Below are 19,055 nucleotides of genomic sequence, written 5' to 3'. Positions count from 1 at the left end.
AGAGGAGTGAACCATAGAACCTTATTGTCCGTTTATTTGAGAAGTGGGGAAAGAAAGAAAAAGAAGTGAAAGTGGTTAAGTGGTATAGGAAAACGAAAGAACAAACTTGGAAAAGAACTTTTGACGCATTGAAAGATCAGAAGAAAGGATTGAGGTAAAGAAATTTTAATTTGATAAATATTGATAGACAACTCTGACAACAAAACAAGGAAGATCTATTTAAGGTTTATAAGTGGAACTGTGACTGTGTGGGAGTAAAAGAACAAAAGAGTAAGAAGAAAAAACACAAATAGAAAGAAGAAATGAAACGGAGAAAGTGACTGTGCAATTTGGAATGAGGACATTTTGAATTAAAAGTTGTAAGACAGTTAACAAAAAAAACCTTTGGCTCTGATTTAATAGATATTGGTAAGATACAAACCTAGTTAAGTGATTCTGGTAGAAAACTAATTTGATAGAGGTAAATATATTAGAAATTTGTATACAGAATAATTGAATTTTTGATTGAATTTTTTGGATTAATTGAATAATTGTTAGAAAGTGATTCCATAAGCATATGAATTAGATGGTCAAAGAATAATTATATAATATTATTATTCTTATTTTATCGTTCTACTGATAAATTATACTAATCAATTTCTGTTTAAAAATATTATATAAGAAAACTAGAGGAAAAAGACTTATTTACTTCGATTAAATATATAACCTTAAGGAAATAGATAAATTCATATATATAGGAATTCAAATATATTAATGAGCTGGGTGCTTTAACTATTTACATTAATTAAATTATATAGATCTGGTGTTTTCTGGTTAAGCATACTGGTATCTATTTAATTTTATTTATAGTGGATTAACTATATATATATTGGATTAATATTTAACTTTCTAAACCTTAGAATATTTGAGCATTTAAGAAACAGAAATAAGATTTGTCTGGGATTATTTATAATAGAAAACTCTTATGTAACAATATACACTGCTCAAAAAAATAAAGGAAACACTTAAACAACACAATGTAACTCCAAGTCAATCACACTTCTGTGAAATCAAACTGTCCACTTAGGTAGCAACACTGATTGACAATCAATTTCACATGTGCAAATAGAATAGACAACAGGTGGGAAGCATAGGCAGTTAGCAAGACATCCCCAATAAAGGAATGGTTCTGCAGGTGGTGACTACAGACCACTTTTCAGTTCCTATGCTTTCTGGCTGATGGTTTGGTCACTTTTGAATGCTGGTGGTGCTTTCACTCTAGTGGTAGCATGGGACAAAGTCTACAATCCACACAAGTGGCTCAGGTAGTGCAGCTCATCCAGGATGGCACATCAATGCGAGCTGTGGCAAGAAGGTTTGCTGTGTCGGTCAGTATAGTATCCAGAACATGGAGGCGCTACCAGGAGACAGGCCAGTACATTAGGAGACATGGAGGAGGCGGTAGGAGGGCAACAACCCAGCATCAGGACCGCTACCTCTGCCTTTGTGCAAGGAGGGACAGGAGGAGCACTGCCAGAGCCCTGCAAAATGACCTCCACTGGGCCACAAATGTGCATGTGGCTGCTCAAATGGTCAGAAACAGACTCCATGGGGATAGTATGAGGGCCCAACATCCACAAGTGGGGATTATGCTTACAGCCCAACACCATGCAGGACATTTGGCATTTGCCAGAGAACACCAAGATTGGCAAATTCGCCACTGGCACCCTGTGCTCTTCACAGATGAAAGCAGGTTCACACTGAGCACATATGACAGATGTGACAGGGTCTGGAGATGCCGTGGAGAACGTTCTGCTGTCTGCAACATCCTCCAGCATGACCAGTTTGGCAGTGGGTCACTAATGGTGTGGGGTGGCATTTCTTTAGGAGGACGCACAGCCCTCCATGTGCTCTCCAGAGGTAGCCTGACTGCCATTAGGTACCAAGATGAGATCCTCAGACCCCTTGTCCATATGCTCGTGAGGTTGGCCCTGGGTTCCTCCTAATGCAAGACAATGCTAGACCTCATGAGGCTGGAGTGTGTCAGCAGTTCCTGCAAGACAAAAGCATTGATGCTATGGACTGGCCCACCCGTTCCTCAGACCTTAATCCAATTGAGCACATCTGGGATATCATGTCTCGCTCCATCCACCAACGCCACAATGCACCACACACTGTCCAGGAGTTGGGGGATGCTTTAGTCCAGGTGTGGGAGGAGATCCCTCAGGAGACCATCTGCCACTTCATCAGGAGCATGCCCAGGCATTGTAGGGAGGTCATACAGGCACGTGGAGGCCACACACACTACTGAGCCTCATTTTGACTCAGATCAGCTTATAGTGTTTTTTTCCATTTTAATTTTGAGTGTAACTCCAAATCCAGACCTCCATGGGTTGCTAAATTTGATTTCCATTGATAATTTTTGTGTGAGTTTGTTGTCAGCACATTCAACTATGTAAAGAACAAAGTATTTAATAAGAATATTTCATTCATTCAGATCTAGGATGTCTTATTTTTGTGTTCCCTTTATTTTTTTGAGCAGTGTATGTATTAATATATATACTGTATTCAAATGAGAAGACAATATAACCTTACTAGGGATAGTTGATGGTGGATTGGAGAGAGCTTCTACAAATAGTTAAAATGGCAACAATAACTACAAATGCAAAATCAGGGAAGAAACCTACAACAGTGACATCTTCACCTCTGGGACAGAGATCAATTGACGCAATGTTACTGGCAGAAAAGACAAATTCTGCCCAAAGTTTGCAGGCAGTACAGTAAACACTTGCTGTGATGCAGGAAATGATGGTAAAAACCCATGAACTGATAGCAAGGAATCGTGAAGACATGAAATTAGAAATGAGAATGGAAATAGGAGGAGTGAAGAATGAGATACAAAATTTGGATAGTGAAATTGGAAAGATGCAGGAGACAATGACAAAAAAATGAACAAAAATTAAACACAGTAGAGGCAAGGACTGAGGTGGTGGAAAAGAGATTAGAGGAATCGGAACAAAATTGGAAAGTCTTATATTGTGAACTTCGGCATTCTGTGGTGCATATAGAATTAGAAAAAGCATCATTTTATTTGAGTTTCCAGAATGTTGTTGAAGATAAAAAGGAAGATCTACGTGAAATAATGGCAAATCTGATAGCAACAGCCCTACAGAAAAACAAACAGGAAATTGAGAATGATATCGATGAGGTCTACAGAGTATATACGCATTACGCCCGAAGACACAGACTACCCCGAGAAGTCCACATCAGATTCATGAGAAAGATGATATAAGACATGCTATATGGCAAGACCAGAGACGAGCCATTGATATATAAAGATCATGAAGTGGTAATGTTGAAGCAAATACCTAGGAGAGTCAGGGAGCAAAGAAGGGGCTACCAGTTTTTGTCATCTCAGTTAATTAAGAATGGTATATCATTCAGATGGCTCACCCCGGAAGGGCTCCTAGTAGCATGGCAGGATAAAAAATATAAAATTGATACAATAGAGAAAGCGCATCAATTTCACGAACAATATCTGGGACCTGAGGAAGAATGTGAAAGTGGAGAAAATTCAAATACACGAAGTCGGGAAGAACAACTCTCCGAAGAGAAAGAACTTGCACCACAGTCAGAATCTCAGAAACTTAGAGAAGTAGAAGAAAACAACAGACCAAGCACAAGAGAACCAAGAACAAGGAAAGAAACAAAAAATGCTCTACACAGACAGTAACACAAACAGAGAAATCACCTTATTTTCAGTTAATATCAATGGTTTAAACTCAACATTAAAAAGAAAACAGTCATTTGAAAAACTTAAAAAACAAAATGCAGACATAATTTGTATACAAGAAGTACACATCATAGATAAACAGGCAGACCTCCTAAAGGAAACCAATTTGGGAAAAATGTATTGGGCTCTTTCAAATCAAAGAAAAAGGGGTATCGTAGTATATATAAAAGATTGGCTGCAACACAAACAAGTATTTAAGGATGATGAAGGGAGAATGTTATTTATAGAAATAATATTAAACCAGAAAAAGATTTTGTTAGTTACAGTATATGCCCCGAATGTAAATCAAAAAGAATTATATAATAAACTCCATCACAAGATTGTAGAAACTGAATATACAAGTGTATGTATTGTAGGAGATTTAAATGCTGTTTCAGACAAGGACAAAGATTATAAAAGCTCCCAAAAAAATAAAAATAAAAGGAAACTATTCCCATCTTCTTTTAATAACATGGTGAGGGAATTAAATTTGAAAGATGTGCGGAGAGAACTATATTCAACTAAAAAGCAATATACTTTCTTTTCCAATCCCCACCACTCTTGGTCTAGAATAGATCAGATATGAATGGACCCAGGCTTAATGGAAAACATCAAAAATATGGAGATCTTGCCAAATGTATGGGCTGATCATAACTCTATTCAAATCAAGTGGAAAGGAAAGAGAATGATTGGAAGAGGGACATTTAATAATAGTATACTAAAAGATAACAAATATATTGAAATGATGAAAAAAGAATTGAAAATATTTCTTGAAATAAATAAGAGAGAACATACGTCCCTTCAAAACCTATGGGAGCTTATGTGAGAGGCTTAACTATCGACTATAGTATTTAAAAAAATAAAGAAAAAAGTCAACAACAAAATGTGTGGAGAGAGAAACTGAAAGATTTAGAAGTAAGTAGACAAATTGATCCAAATAATCAAAATATTAGTAAAGAAATAGATTTGGTAAAACATACAATAAATTTAAGTATGCAGGAAGACCTGTCCCGAAAAGTTAGATTAGTAAAACAAAATTATTTTGAAAATGCAAATAAGCCAGGGAGATGGTTAGCCCACAAAATAAAAAAAGAACAAGGAAAAAGAATGATTGCAGCTCTCCAAGACCAAGAAGGGAAAGTATGTACTCAGGCTAAGGAAAAGAAAGATATTGCCAAGGACTTTTTTACAAATCTATACAATCAAGAAGAAGTACCAGAAGAACGTATTAATCAATATTTGAAGGAAAAAAATTTACCGGAAATTATGGATGAAGAAAAATGTATTTTAAATAATAAAATATCCACAGAAAAAAATAGAAAAGCAATTGGAGCCCAAAAACTAAATAAAACCCCAGGCCCAGATGGAATTCCATCTGAATTCTATAAGGAGTTTCAAGAGTTATTGGAGGAGTTAGTGACAGACTTATATAATGAAGCCTTGGATAGTGCTAATATACCAAAGTCATGGACCAAAGCATATATAACCCTTATTCACAAAGAGCAATCAGACCCACAAAAAATTCAAAATTATTGGCCAATATCACTTTTAAACATAGATTACAAGATTTTGGCCACAATATTGGCAGAAAGATTAAAGAAAATATTAAGTAGTATTATTCATACTGACCAGAATGGGTTTCTGCCATATAGACAAATGAAGACAAATACAAGAATAATTATGGATGTTTTAGAATTCTATGAAGTACACACAACTAAAACAATGGCACTGATATTTTTAGACACTCAGACGGCTTTTGACAATTTGAATTGGAATTTTCTTATTAAACAACTGACAGGCATGAAATTTGGCAAAAAAATATTAGGATTTATTAAAACAATATATAATACCCAAACTGCAAAAATATTAATAAATGGGGAAAATACAGATAATAAATAAGGGTGTAAGACAAGGATGCCCCTTCGCTCCCCTACTTTATATATTAGCAGAAGAGACACTACTGGTACAAATCCAACAAAATCAAGAGATCAGGGGGTTAAAAGTTCAAAAAGAGGAGTACAAACTTCAAACATTTGCTGACGATATGGCATTTATAGTGGAAGATCCCCTGGAAATGACACCCATTTTGATGAAAGAAATAGAAAGGTGGAAGGGTTATGGAAAGGTGGCAGGGTTAAAAATTAATAAAGAAAAAACAAAAGTGATAACAAAAAACTGTACAAATGAACAAAAGGGAGAACTAACAAAGAGATTAGGGATACAGGTGGTAAATAAAGTAAAATATCTGGGGATATGGCTGACAGCTAAGTGCTCATCAATTAAAAAAGATAATTATGATAAATTAACAATTCAAATATTTAAAGACTTAGATAATTAGGCTAAATTGCAAATATCTCTATTAGGCCATATTGTAATAGTAAAAATGAATATTTTGCCAAAATTGTTGTTCTTATTTCAGACGGTGTCAGTCAAGTTGGAAAAAACCTTTTTCGAAGAACTAAATAAACATATATCCAAATTTATATGGCAGGGGAAAAAACCCATAATAAAATATAAATTTTACAGGACAAGAGAAAAAAAGGAGACTTTGGTCTTCCAGATTTCGAAACATATTACTATTCTGCGATAGCAACCTGGCTGAAAGACTGGGTTAACTTGATAAATAAAAGGATCTTAACATTAGAGGGCTTTGATCTCCAACTTGGATGGCACGCATTTATGTGGGATGGAAAGAGTAAACACCACTTGTACGTTCAAAGGCACTATATAAGGAGGGTGTTATTAACTATTTGGGAAAAGATAAAAAAAAAGGACATTATTGTAAGGTCCCACTGTAGTTATCTACAATGGAGGCAGTTACACATGCAAAGGTTTTCGATTTTGATAATATTGCAAGATATAAAGATCTATTACATTAAACCGGAGAGTTAAAGGGTAGGAATCAAATATAAATTCAAGGAAAAGAGATAGCATGGTAGCCCTATGTGCAGATACAAACGCATTACAAAAAAGATAAAGAACAATTTGGTTTTATTATGACCTACCAAGAATTAGATAAGATTTGGCATGGAGAGGAAAGGAAATTGATTAGTAAAATATATAAATATCTATTGGATTACAAATTAAAAGAAGAAACAGTCAAGGAATGTATGATAATTTGGGCAAAAAATGTGGGCCACAGTATTGAATTAGATAAGTGGGAACATATTTGGGAAATAAATTACAAACTATGTCAGCCTCGTACAAAGAGAATCTTTATAAAATGGTGTATCGTTGGCACTTGCCACCCACGAGACTGGCTAAGATGTTCCCGAACCTCCCCACAAACTGTTGGAAGTGTAACTGAGTCCAGGGAACATACTTCCATATGTGGTGGACATGCCCATATGCCCAGAAGTTTTGGAAAAATATCAAAAATTGGATTCTAAATATAAACAAGATGTAAACAAGACTAAATATAAACAAGATGATTCTAAACAAGATGTAAAACTTGAACCCAAAACCTTTTTGCTGGGTATGATAGACTCAAAAATAGGGGGAAAAAAATCAATATTTAATCTTGCACATTATAACGGCAGCCAGAATAAGCTACGCTCAAAATTGGAAACTGTCGATTTTCCCTTCAGAGGAGATGGTCATTAAAAAAATTCACGAGTGTGCAGAGATGGACAGTCTACCCAAATTACTAAAAAACAACAAAGATAGTGAATACTACAAAGTTTGGAACTGTTGGTACGAATGGTTAAAGAAAAAGCAACATTTGACAACTGAATAAGTTATGAAACTATGGACGTGTGTTTAATCATAAAGTATTCTGTGAAAATAAAACATTAAAAGAACAAGGAAGGTATTGTAACAAGGTATAAATTATATATAATATATATAATTAGCTCTATACCCTAGGTCGTGCAGCACAGCATAATTACAATTTTAAAGTTTTAAAAAGAAAAATCATGCCATGTATTTTTGGCAACCTTGTTTCTGACATAACTTAATCTTTTGAGGTAGCCAAAGATTTTTCTGATTTTTTAAAACTTTTTTTAAGACAACCAGGTACTTTCCTATCAGCCTCCAGAATACCTTGAAAGTCAAGCAGCATGATGTCATATTATTACAGGTAGCTTAACTGACATGATACTGAAGAGAACAATTTACACCACTTTCCTCTCTACACACGTGTACACACGTACACTGTGTCTGCAAGTTGTTTTGATAGGATGCTTGTTTAACTTTAAGCCAGTTTATTATACTTTGGTAGCAACTTGCCAAGTGTGCAGTTCAGATTGCTGATTGCATATCTCCACCTCCTCAATCCAGATAGTTTCCCTGTGATGTGCCCTCCCAAGTTTCTATGCCAGAAAGGCCAATGCTTTTCCTTTTTCACTTTTGATGGGCAGCTGTTACTGGAGTTGTATACCTATCTGTTCACATACAAAGTTAAGTTTAATTCACTGTGTAGAATGTATAAAAATTGTTACACATAGTTATATATACAGTATTTATGTTTTAATCATTAATGCAGATTACCTAAATATAGTATTTTGCTGTTTGTAGAGTTTTTGTACAGCAAGTTCATTTGCCCATTTTTAAAACCCAGTATTTAGCATCATCTGAACTGCAGTTTAATGAAAATGTGTGGAGCCATATTCAGTGCTATCCCTTGGATTTATAGTAAGGAATCAAAAGAAGAGCAAAAGAAATTAAGATAAATGGCAAATATTTTGTTTTAAAGAAATATCATTGAACCAGCATTATATAAAAATCTGTCTGTCTGTCTATCATCTATCCACCATACAAAACTTTCATTGTCATGATTTTAAACTGGATGAAATCAAAGGACATCAAAGGACAATTTCTGAGCCAAGATACCTCAAATGAGCTAATTAATAGAATGCATTAAAAAAATCTGAGATCTATGTCTTCTGAGGGAATGAAATTTGGGGAAATTTTGGGTGGTTCAGTGCTACTGGCTGTTGCTGTGTACTGCACGTGTGTCTTCAATTCAATCTTCATTATCAATGTTCCTTGAAAGTTTTCCATCCTTGAAAGCTATCACCTCCTCTCCCACCAGCACCAGCCACTTAGCTGCCTACCAGATATGGAAAGGGAGGGAAGGGAAGGGCGAATTCCTGCATATTCTTCCTGGCCCATGCCACTTCCCACATGCTCTCCCGACCCATGTTTAAAGTACATTTCAGTTTAAATTTTCAGATATCTCCTTGTTACATTAAATAGAATATTTTAAGGAATAAAAGATCAAATCTACTATAGGATACAAAACTGAAACTTCAGTGGATGTGCATTTGCATAATAAGCGCACCAACGTGCCTACCGTCCCTGTCCTATTGTTTCTCTTATTCTTTTATTTTTTCTTATATGTACCCATTCCATGTATTCACAACCATGTATACACTTATACTTATTATCTTGTAAACAATTGGCAAATCAAATAAATAAATAAATAAATAAATAAATAAGGAGGCTGACTTATATTCTTAGTGGCTTATTCTACTATAAATGTTAATTTAGGTAGCAATTATTCCATAGCCTCATGAAAATCTCAACCATAAATAGGAATTTTGCAAGAAAAGTCTCTGCAATCCTTTCCTTAAAAAATTCAAGATTTTTAGTAGAAACTTGATTTACAATAGATAAAATTTGATTATATATGTAACATTTAAAATGATTTCTGTGTTATTGAAACAAAGATAGAAACTTTTTTGATTGATTCTAATAATTTTGTTATTCAGTGTGTTTTTGAGAGAGTAAGGATATTCAAAATTATGAACTGTGCAAATATTATTTTCAGTATTTGCTAACCAGCAATTTGCAGACTACCCTCTTAAAGTTAAGCCCAAATAGAAAATCGAAACTGCAAAAAAGACACTGAGGGAATTTGTTAGGAAATTTGGGACAGATGGCACAAGAAATTAATGCTGAGATGAATCAGTGAATTTCTTGGTCAGCTTTCAAATAAGGTCATCTGCTTAAAAGGAGGAGGATGTATTTCTGAATCTTAATCTATCAGTCTGACAGGAAAACATGAAATAAAACCTTTATTCTGGAATTCTTTCTCAAACAAATGCAATTTTTGATGTTCTGCTTGATTAAACCGTCAAAGGAATCAAATTTTCATAATGGCTAAACCCCATTTTCCATTCCTCTCAACTGTAAATATGGTGTGTGTGTGTGTTTGTGTTTGAAAGGGAGTAAGATTTCATATTCTCAGTTGCTATATAACAACAATTCAAGGGTAATGATTAACATGTAACTTCAAGTGCAATTAGAATGATCCTGAATGAACCCTGGGAGAAGACAACAGCTAATAACTTCTATATTGTTACCAATAAAATTATATGAATATGACCAGGAGTCTAGCTTAAACTGAAGAAAATATACAGTTATCTTACTTCAGACTGCTAACTTATGTTCAAGGCATGATTTCACTATGATTCTACATGAATGATGTTAAGTATGGGAGGATGGGTCCAAGAACTGAGACGAGACTCAGATAGTAACAACAGCTCTTTATTAGTGACTTCTGATCTGAGCGAAACATCCTAGCCGCAGCAGCCCCTTTTATAGTTTTTTGCATATACAGGGTCTCCTACCTGAAAAGCGCGGTATTTGCTGCTAGAGCCCAGGGGTTTTTCCGGAGTGTATGCAGGGTGGAGGCGGTCCAGGGGTGATCTGAGTTTCCTGGTCATCAAAAGTTCCGCTGGGCTCTTGTTAGTAGTGCTGTTTGGTGTGATGTGCTGGAGAAGGAGCATTCTGGTGACTTTATCGTGGATGTTGCCTTGTTCCATTTTTTGTAGAGTTCTTTTGGTGAATTGAACCATTCGTTCAGCTCTACCATTTGCCGCTGGATGAGCCGGCGAAGTCAGTGCTTGTCGGATGCCTCGGTCCGCTAAGTACTGTTCGAAAGCTAGAGCAGTAAATTGAGGGCCATTGTCGGATACCAGGACATCTGGTAGGCCGTGTGTTGCAAAAAGTCTGTTCAATTTCTTGATGACTGCATCTGTGGTGGTTGTTTTCATCTTGTTAACCTCGAGCCAGTTAGAATATGCGTCTACTGTTATTAGGAAAGTATGCCCTTTTGTAGGTCCCGCGAAATCGATATGGATGTGTGACCATGGGCCTCTGGGCATTTCCCATTCGGTTGGTGGAGCTTTTGGCGGGGCCGAGTGTGTCTCTTGGCATCTGCTACAGGTGGTGACCCAGATTTCAATTTGTTTGTCCATACCTGGCCACCAGGCGTAGCTTCTTGCCAATGCTTTCATGCGCACGATGCCCGGGTGCCCGTCGTGCAGTAATTGTAGGACTTTTTTTTGTAGTTTTGCTGGTATGAACACTCGGTCTCCCCACAATAGCACCCTCTTTGGGAAAAAAGTTCTGTTTGTCTGTTCTTGAATGGTTTAAAGGTTTCGTTGGGTTTGATTTCTGGACATCCCCTCTCCACCCAGCCCAGAACTCGGGCCAAGCATGAGTCTTTTCTTGTTTCTAATGCGATGTCCTGTGCTGTTAGTGGAGGTGAGGGAATTGTCTCAATTTGTAGTATTTGTAGTGTAGGAGCTGGGTCGTCCTGCAGTTCTGGTAGTGGAGAGCGGCTCAAAGCGTCTGCGTGAGGAATGGTTTTCCCCGGGCGGTGTCTCAGTTGGTAGTCGTAGGTGGCTAGGAACTCCGACCATCTTGTCATTCTAGGGGATAGAATGTGTGGAGTAGGTTTGTCGCCTGCCAGGATGCCGAGTAATGGTTTATGATCTGTGATGATGGAGAAAGATCTTCCATACACATACTCGTGGAACCTTTTTATTGCAGATACAATGGCAAGGGCTTCCTTGTCTAGGTGACTATAGTTCCTTTCTGTTTTTGACAAGGTTCTTGAAAAATATGCAATAGGTGCCTCTGTACTGTTTGGAAGGACGTGGCTAAGGATGGCACCGACTCCAAAAGGTGAGGCATCACAAGTTACAGTCAATGGAAGTGTTTCATTATACTGGATAAGCACGACATCTGAAGTTAAAAGGTCCTTAACTTGTTGAAAGGCATGTTCCTCCCATCGTCCCCAGGACCAGGAAGCCCGTTTGTCGAGGAGTCTACGAAGGGGTTCAGCAACGGTCGCCTTCTGGGATAAGAAAATGTTATAAAAGTTAATGAGTCCCAGGAAGGCTTGTAGGTCAGTTTTGTTTTGTGGTCTTGGGGCATTTTTGATGGCTGCCAATTTCTTTTCTGTAGGGTGAATTCCTTGTTTGTCCAGAAGGTAACCAAGAAATTCAACCCTTTCTGTGCATAGCTGGCACTTTTCCTTTTTCACCTTAAGGCCAGCGTCTTTGAACCTTTGTAGGACCGTTCGTAGTCGTTTTTCTAATTGACTCTTTGTTGGGGTGGCTATTAATACGTCGTCAAAGTAGGGCACGACCCCTTTTATGCCCTGTAACAGTCCCTCCATCAGACTTTGAAAAATGCCTGGAGCTACACTGACTCCAAACTGGAGTCTATTACATTTGAAGGCGCCTCTGTGTGTAACTATAGTTTGGGCTTCAGCGGTTTCGGCATCAACTGGCAACTGTTGATACGCTTGGGCCAGGTCGAGCTTTGCGAATATTCTGCCACCCCCCAGTGAGTGTAGGAGGTGCTGGACCACTGGTACCGGATAGGTGCTCTGCTGTAACGCGTGGTTTAGGGTGGCCTTGTAATCACCACAGATTCTCAAAGACCCGTCAGGTTTTATGGGAGTAACAATTGGGGTCTCCCATCGGGCGTGATCGATGGGTTCTAGCACGCCTTGAGCAATTAATTTGTCCAGTTGCTCGTCAATTTTAGGTTTGAGAGCAAAAGGGACTCGGCGTGGTTTCAGGCGAATGGGTGCGATGTCAGGGCGGAGATTAAAGGAGATGGGGGACCCCTTGTACTTGCCTAGATGTTCGCTGAATACTTCTTGGAAGTCCTGGACAAGGGCCACTTCCCAGTCATCGCCTTCAGTCTGGTTGATGCCTGCCATTTCGATTCCTAATGGCGTGAACCACTGTAGACCCAATAGGCTGGGTCGGTCTCTATCCACAATGGTGAGTGGTAGTATTGCAGTGTGGCCCTTGAAAGAGACCTGGAAGTGACTGGTGCCAACAACCGGAATCCGGTTGCCCTGGTAATCCTTTAATATGAGTCTCTGGTTGCTGAGGTCTCAGCGGCGGATGTTGGGAATCATCTGCTTTAGGGTTCTCCAGGAGACCATGGATAGGGAGGACCCGGAGTCCACTTCCATGATGCACGGTTGATTGTCAATGGTGACCTCTACACGGATTTTTTTTTGTGTCCAAGGATGAAGCGTGGCCAATGATGATAGTCTGATGTGCTTCTTCCCATCTGGGTGTGCTAGTGAACTTCCGGGGTCTGTTGTACTGGTTCCACTGGTTGCTGGGGCGGTCCCGATTTGTGGTGGGGGTGCCTTCGGTTTGTCTAGAATTGTTCTCTCCCCTTTGGGGGCTGGAGCTTCTCTTGTTCCGGCATACCTTAGCAATATGCCCACGATTTTCACAGAAGCGACAGATGGCGTCTAGGAATCTGCATTCGGATCGAGGGTGGTTTCCGCCGCAACCGGTGCATTGGAAATTCGACTTACGACCACGGCGGTCTCGTTGCTCTCGATCTGACCGGAGTCTGTGGACGTCTTCTTCGTCAGTATCTGATGAGGATTCGATGTCCTTGTGGTGGGTGGCTGACGTGTATTTTTCTGATGTCGCCATGTCGTTGGTGGGTTGGCGGTTGGCTCCATTTGTTCGGCGCATACGCGCTGCTGATTTGCGGGTGGTTTCAGCTGCAGTGGCATCAGCTATGGAGTCCGCGAGAGAGATGTCTCCTTTGGCCATGATCTTGCTTTGGACTGTTTGATCTCTCAGTCCCAGGACGAGTCGATCCCGCATGGCTTCTTCTAGATTGGCGAAACCACACAATCCAGCCAAGTTTCTTAGGTCTGCCATGAAGTCCCCGACGCTCTCACCTTCACGTTGATCTCTTTGGTAAAAATCATGCCTTCGAATGAGAGTCGGTACTGCTGGAGCGTAATGGTTGCGAAGGATTGGGACAAGGGTATCCCAATCCATTGTTTTGACTTCAGCTGGCTTCGCTAGTGCCTTGGCCATCTTAAAGATGGCAGGTCCGCAATGCGTCAGGAAAACTGCTCGTTTTTTTCCAGGGGTAGCTTCCTTCAAGTTGTTGGACTCTAGGAACATTTGGAATCTGTCCATATATGAGTCCCAATCCTCGCTGGCTGGATTGAACAGGGCGGGTGGTATAGCGTTGCTAGCCATTCCGTCGGCGTCTGCGTGCTATCAGCCATGTGCTTGTCGATCTTCTGTGAGTGTTCAGTCAGCTCTGCTCTCTCCACACCCCATCCTCGTCACTAGTGTTAAGTATGGGAGGATGGGTCCAAGAACGGAGATGAGACTCAGATAGTAACAACAGCTCTTTATTAGTGACTTCTCATCTGAACGAAATATCCTAGCCGCAGCAGCCCCTTTTATAGGGCTGGCTGCGGCTAGGCAGCCAATGACAGCAATTTGACTTTGCCGCGCTTGGTTTGCCCAATTGCGGCAGCCCGTTTACAAGCCAATCAGATTAGTCTGAGGTGACCAATCACGACCCACTGTTTACGGACCAATCTGAGTTGCAGGCTTTCAAGCCCGCTAGTCCGGAACAAATGAGATAGCATTTTCTGTGCAATAGATCTATAGTTGGGGCAGATGCAGGGGTGGGATTCTACCGATTCTGTCCACTTCTGTAGAACCGTTTGCTCTGGAAAGCAGCAAACAGAGAGCATACATAGAACCGGTTTTATGTCTGCTACTATTTTGACCTGCCCACCTGCTCGGGCTCTTACCTGACCTTTATTTCCTGAGTTTTCAACCGGAGCTGCTTTGCGCGACACAGCTGCGGTTGAAAAAGCAGGAAAAAGTGCTTTTTCATCTGCTGTGCACCCGCGCACAGCACTGCTCAGCTGTCCAGGCAGCTAGATGATGATGATATACATGTGCGCATGCGCACGCAAAATGTAAAATAACTGAACCGGTAGTTACACCGGTCGGATCCCATCCCGGGTACATGCCATACTAAATTTAGCAGTTCAGACTCAGGGTTAAAAATCAAGTCAGCTACATGGAGGTCTGCTTAATCTGGAATACAAAGCAACAATGGAATCTTGCATAAATATTTTATGGCAGTTTTGGAACAATGGCAAGAAAACTGAATATCTGAAATTACTTCACAAATATAAATTGAACAGGCAGCCAAAAGAGAGAGAGAGAAAGAGAAAGAGAGAGAGAGCAGTTAGTGGCAGAGAACTGTGCACAGGTTTAGAGTGTCCATTTACATGTATACTAATTTTGAGTGTCTGTAAACAAATCTTCATTTAAAAGCTAAACCCCATCAATTTCTGCTTCACAAGTGGCTGTTTTTCCTATTTAGTTTGAGGTAGTATATGTGAACAAGTAATGTACTAATTAAAATAATGAATGAAATAATTTATTCTTCACTCTGAGTTCCAATGTTTTCAAGAAGGTTTATCACACCTTTATAATAGCAATAGCAATAGCACTTAGACTTATATACTGCTTTACAGTGCTTTAGAGCTCTCTCTCTAAGTGGTTTATAGAGTCAGGATATTGCCCCCAACAATCTGAGTCCTCATTTTACCCACTTTGGAAGGATAGAAAGCTGAGTCAACCTTGAGCCTGGTGAGATTTAAATTGCTAAATTGCAGGCAGCCATCAGTTAGCAGAAGTAGCCTGTAGTACTGCACTCTAACCACTGTGTCACCATGGCTCATAAAGTTATATTTAACTTTATAAAGTCATTATAAAATGACTTTGAGAATTGTAATTCTGAGCTTCTAGGGTTTTTAAACCCCACAGTCCTCAGTTCGATCTGTTTTCCCGTTCATCAGAGAATTGCACTGTAATCTCTGAATTGGAGTCAAATAAATTTTGATTATATTACACACAGACTGAACTATAAGAGGTGGGGAGAGAGAGAGAGAGATTATGAATGGATTAAAGAGTGAGGGAATTCTGGATATGTAGAAATAATGCATAATGTTCTTGCTTCCTAGGTTAAGCTATTTAAATAATATATTGCATTTCATATTGTAAAGGCTTTATCCTGAAAAGTTAAGTAGAAATCTATTTAAAACAAATACCTCCCACCAAATAATTCTTTGTACCTCTAAATATATAGAATATCACTAAAGCAGAAAATGAAAGCTTTCAGAAAACTTTTTACTGTTTTAATGGATTTTGAGATTTATAAAAGCAATTGTTTCTCACTTGGCACAGCACAAGGCTATTCTTGGTGGGTATACTTCTCTCTCTCTCTCTCTCTCTCTCTCTCTCTCTCTCTCTCTCTCACACACACACACACACACACACACACACACACACACACACACACACAGAGAGGTTTTTTTTCCTGAATGACCTTTCCATATCAGCACTTTTGGGACTTTTTCTAAATAAAATAAAGTTTTGATTTATATTGTAAGTTAAAATTTATGGTAACTCAGTTTGGGATCCTCCTGTTCATGCTTTTGGGATTGGATTTAGCAAGTCTATATGGTTAGAACTAAACAACAGACAGATACTAAGAATGAAAGCAGCCTTTGATTCAGTGGTACACGACAAACTACGCCTAAAACTAAAATCTTACGGTATCTCTGGACACCTGCATTACTGGATAGAAGCATTCCTGTCAAACAGAAAACAAATGGTCAAAATTGGGAGCGTCCTATTAAATTCTGTACCTGTCAACAGTGGTGTCCCCCAAGGCAGTGTTTTAGGACCAACTCTTTTCATACTCTAGATAAATGACCTCTGTGATCATATCAAGAGCAACTGCGTTCTCTTCGCTGACGATGTAAAGCTTTTCAATACTGCTACCCTTCAAAAAGACCTTGACTATGTATCAGAATGGTCAAACAAATGGCAACTTCAAATCTCAACAAATAAATGCTCTGTCTTACATATTGGCAAAAAAAATCAGAAAATAAAATACAGGCTGAATAGTCAAGACCTTGTTGATGATCCAAGCTCTGTTAAAGATCTTGGAGTACTCATCTCTAATGATCTAAGTGCTAGAGCCCACTGTAACTACATAGCCAAAAAGGCATTAAGAGTTCTTAACCTAATCTTACGTAGCTTTTTCTCTGGTAATATTACATTAATAACTAGAACATACAAAACACTTGCTAGACCAATACTTGAATACAGCTCATCAGTCTGGAACCCACATTACGTATCTAATATTAACACAGTTGAGAAAGTTCAGAAATATTTCACAAGAAGAGTTCTCCACTCCTTTACTCATTGCAGAATACCTTACGCCACCAAACTCGAAATTCTAGACCTAGAAAATCTAGAACTACGCCGCCTTCAGTCCGATCTAAGTATAGTATATAAAATCATACATTGCAATGTCCTACCTGTCAATGAATACTTCAGCTTCAACCATAACAACACAAGAGCATACAATAGATACAAACTCAAGGTTAATCGCACCAAACTTGATTGCAGGAAATACGACTTCAGCAAAGAGTGGTCAATGTCTGGAATATTCTACCTGACTGTGGTTTTTTCCCCAAACCCCAAAAACTTTAACCTTAGACTGTCTACTATTGACCTCACCACTTTCCTAAGAAGTCTGCAGGGGGTATGCATAAGCGCACCAATGTGCCTACCGTCCCTGTCCAACTGTTTCTTTTATATATTTTTTATTTTTCTTATATATATCCATGTATTCATAACTATGTTTTTACTTATACCTATTATCTTGTAAGCAATTGACAAATAAAAATATAAATAAATAAATAAACAAACAAACAAACATGTAATAAAAATTATATGCCCTAATGATATGTTTCCATTGCTGAGCTTTCTCTTGTTTTTCCAGGAAAAAGAAAAGATTTGATTTTTCCTGTAGGAAACAGACTGCATAGATAAAACTAAGAGTACCAGTCTTCAAAACAGAGAAAGGAAAACAGAGATAACGGACAGCATAAAAACTGTGTCCCTTGTTTACCATCTATACATTTAATGCCTCTAGTAGTCAATGGAATAAAAAGTATTAAGACTCGTTTAACAATATTTTCCCAACCTTATTCAGACTCTCTACAAAAAATACCATATTGTCAGCGAACGCTTGCATTTTATACTCTTCTTTTTCATCTTAGTGCCTGTGATTTCTTCTTTATTTCTAATTTGGTTTAATAAAACCTCTATTGCAAGTATAAATATCAGAGGTGAGATCAGACATCCCTGTCTCACTCCTTTAGCTATATGAAATGTTTCTGTGAAATCGCCATTGACCCTAACACTAGCTTTCTGGTTTGAATAAATTTCCTTTATCATTTTTACAAAATTTAGTCCAAATTTCATCTCTATCATCTGATATAAAAAGAATTCCCAGTTTAAATTGTCAAATACTTTCTGCACATCCAGGAAAACCAGTGCTACTGGTTTCTCTGGATGCTCTTCGTAGTGTTTCAAAATATTCATTACTGTCCTGGTATTATTCCTGATTTGTCTTTTTTGGGGAGAAATAGCATATGCTATGTATCACCATACTGTATCCTGGAGGAACTTAATTTTTAGATATTCATGCCATAGGAGTGTAACAAGTTCTTGGCCATGCTTAAAAGGCATTGGGCAACTGATCAGTGCAGATCGGCATGTGTGATGTGTTTCCTCTTTCAGTTCATGGACTTACAAGAAAAAGGGGAGATCACAAAAAAGGACTTGGAAGAGAGAGCTTCCTCCTTCTGCCCGAAAACTCACATGGAATTAGAGAAAAGAGGGGCTTAAAATATCAGAGTTAATGTTGAACTATCTGCTGGGTAACTATTGTATCTCTCATCTATATCTATTTTTGATGGATTTCATTAAATATGGCGCCACTGATGGCAGCTTTTCTAGTAGATTTAATGTTTTCTATTATTTTCTGTAACTCCCTGCATTGATTTATGATCTATGACCTATTACTTGCTATTAACATCTACAATGTGAGCTTATGCACCGAAAACCAATTCCTTGTGTGTCCAATCACACTTGACCAATAAAGAATTCTACTCTACTATGTTATGCTACACTATGCTATGCTACACTACTCTATATTATTCTGTTCTGTTTCTCTGTATGTATTTTCCCTGTGTAGGAAGAGCTAATGGAACAATTTGTTTCCACCTTGTGTTAAATCTGGATGTATATATTCACATGCATTCATTCTTCTTTATTAATGTTTTTCATACTTTTGAAAAAAAAAGTACATATACATTATTTTTTTAAAGAAAAACACTGACATA

The sequence above is a fragment of the Notechis scutatus genome, chromosome 3 (assembly GCF_049901735.1).
Source record: "Notechis scutatus isolate UNSWTSFEM ecotype Mainland chromosome 3, rNotScu1.2, whole genome shotgun sequence".
In the NCBI taxonomy this organism is placed as follows: Eukaryota; Metazoa; Chordata; class Lepidosauria; order Squamata; family Elapidae; genus Notechis; species Notechis scutatus.
Note: the sequence above shows the minus strand (reverse complement) of the source record.